The sequence below is a fragment of the Mycetomoellerius zeteki genome, unplaced genomic scaffold (assembly GCF_001594055.1).
Source record: "Mycetomoellerius zeteki isolate Tzet28-1 unplaced genomic scaffold, Tzet1.0 scaffold663, whole genome shotgun sequence".
NCBI lineage: Eukaryota > Metazoa > Arthropoda > Insecta > Hymenoptera > Formicidae > Mycetomoellerius > Mycetomoellerius zeteki.
Window position 1 is genome coordinate 14,676 of NW_017257679.1, and position 2,957 is coordinate 17,632.

At 26.1% G+C, this 2,957-nt stretch overlaps 1 pseudogene; it reads left to right on the top strand.

Moving 5' to 3' along the window:
* Positions 1–279: 279 nt before the first annotated feature.
* On the top strand, positions 280–1,243 carry LOC108720227 (cytochrome b-like; annotated as a pseudogene).
* Positions 1,244–2,957: the final 1,714 nt, after the last annotated feature.

Below are 2,957 nucleotides of genomic sequence, written 5' to 3' on the forward strand. Positions count from 1 at the left end.
GTTTAATTTAAATGAGAGGGTATTTTCAAATATTTTTAATATTTATTTTTATCCTTATAGTAATATTACTTTGATATGTATGTTTTTTTTACTTTTAGTTATGTTTAGAGTTATTAAGATTTATCTTGTTAAGTCTTCATTAGCTTTACGAAAGGTTAATAAGTAAAAGTTAAATTTATTGTTTGTTAGGGTGTATTTATTTATATGTATTTATATGTATTTATGAAATTATTTATGTATTGGTTGTTTATGAATAAAATTTATTTTTTTATTAAAAATTCAATGATTAATTTGCCAACTCCTATTAATATTTTTTATTGGTGGAATTTTGGTTCTATTTTAGGTCTTTATTTATTTATTCAAATTCTGAGGGGGTTATTTTTGTCTATTCATTATTGTCCTAATGTAAATATTGCTTTTGATAGGATTATTCATATTGTTCAAAATGTTTCTAATGGTTGAATTATACATAATGTTCATATAAATGGTGCTTCGTTTTTTTTTATTTGTTTATATCATCATATTGGGCGAAATATTTATTATAATTCTTTTAGGTTAGGCCATACTTGAGTATCTGGAGTATCAATTTTATTATTGTCAATGACTACCGCTTTTTTAGGGTATGTTTTGCCTTGAGGGCAAATGTCTTTCTGGGGTGCTACTGTAATTACTAACCTTGTTTCTACAGTTCCCTATGTGGGAAATACATTGGTTATGTGGATTTGAGGGGGATTTTCCATTAATAATTCTACAATTAATCGTTTTTTCCCTTTCATTTTGTTTTGCCTTTTATTATTTTATTTTTTTTTTATTCATTTGTTTTTTCTACATTTATCAGGGTCATCTAATCCTTTGGGGACTAATAGGGACTTGAATAAAATTCCATTTCATCCGTTTTGTACTATAAAAGATTTATTAGGATTTGTGATTGTTATGTTGTTTATTTTTTATATTGTTATTATGGAGTATCCGTATGTTTTGAGTGATCCAGATAATTTTATTCCTGCAAATCCACTTATTACTCCAACTCACATTCAGCCAGAGTGGTATTTTCTTTTTGCTTATGCTATTCTTCGGTCTATCCCAAATAAGTTAGGTGGGGTAGTTGCATTAGTTATGTCATTAGTTATTATTTATTTTTTATCTTTAGTTAGTTCAAAGTACATTAAGATGTCTCCTATGTATGTTTTACACCAATTAATTTATTGAATTTTTGTTAATAATTTTATTTTGCTTACTTGGGCGGGTGCCCAAGTAATTGAAGATCCTTATGTTGTTATTAATCAGGGTATGACTGTTGTTTATTTTTTGTTTTTTTTTTGTTTTATATATTAATTATAGGTTATCTAAAGGTTTTAAGTTTAATTGTACTGAGTAAATTAGGAAATAAAAGTGGTTTAATTTTATTAGCCAGGTGAAGTGAGTTAAATAAAATTGTTGGTTTAGTTATTATTTTTTTTATTAATAGGAGGGGGCAGTAGTTGGTTAATTAATTGAATATAAATTAGATGATTATTTGATTGAAAAGTATAGATGATGTATGAGAGATATTTGTTTAATGATTTATTGTTATTGTTTGATTATTTATATGGATGTAAAGATTGGTAAAAAAATTAATGATCTTGAGAGAAGAATATGTTTTGAAAACATAATAAAGAAATCTAATTTTCTATTAATTTTTTAAAATTTATTGTTTTTAATTGTGTGTTAATTTAGTTTTTAATAGTTGTTTTAGGCTGAGTTGGGTTAAAGTTTGATTAGGCAAAAAACATAAATGTGACTTTAAATATTATTATGAAAATTATATAGTTTAAGATGAATGGCAGGATAATTTTTCAGCATAAGTATATTAGTTCATCGTATCGCATTCGAGGGAGTATTCCTCGTAATAGGATGACTAAGAAGATTGTTATATTGATAAATACTCCTAGTCATTCCGAGTTTGCTAGTCTGGTGAATAATATTGTAGTGAGGTATCTGTAGAAGATAATTATTCTGTATTCAGCCATAAAGATTAATGCAAATGTACCTCTAAAATATTCTACATTGAATCCCGATACTAATTCAGATTCTCCTTCAATGAAATCTATTGGTCTGCGGTTTAGTTCTGCTAGTATTCTAATGATAAATACTATAAATAGGGGTATGGTTATAAAGATGTATCACATATGGTATTGTCATTTAATAAAATCTCTAAAGGAGTATCTTTCACTTAAAATCATTAAAATTAAAAAGATTATGATTAATCTTACTTCGTAAGATAGGGTTTGGGAGATTGCTCGCACGGCTCCTATAAGAGAGTATATGGAATTTGATGCTCATCCTATAAATATGAATATATATCTTATGATAGTAAGGATGATAATTAAAGATAGCAGGGAGTAATTTAAAAAGTAAAAGTTGGTGATATATGAGTATAAAAATCAATTCATTAGTCTTATTGAGAATAGAATAATGGGGCATATATAGTATATTAAGTATCTTGATTTGTAGATTGTAAATAGTTCTTTGTTGAATAGTTTAATTGCGTCACTGAAAGGTTGAAGTAATCCAGCAGGGCCAACTTTATTTGGGCCCTTTCGATTTTGGATATATCTTAAAATTTTTCGTTCTAGTAGTGTTAAGAATGCTACTCTGATTAGTACATAAATTTCTAGGATAACCAATCTCGTTAGATTTAGTATTAAGTATTTTAAGTACAATAAAATTATTACTTAATATAGGTTTATTTTTATATTTAATTTTAAATTCTAAATTTAATGCACTAATCTGCCAAAGTAATAGGTAAGAATAATAAATTAACAGTTGACTGGTGAGGTTAATTTTATTATTATGGTGTTATCTAATTAGTTTAGATTTTTTGTGGTAAGAATATAATTCATAAATAAAGTCCTTTCGTACAAATATTTATTAGATATGATTATAGACAGAAACCGATCTGGCTTACGCCGATCTAA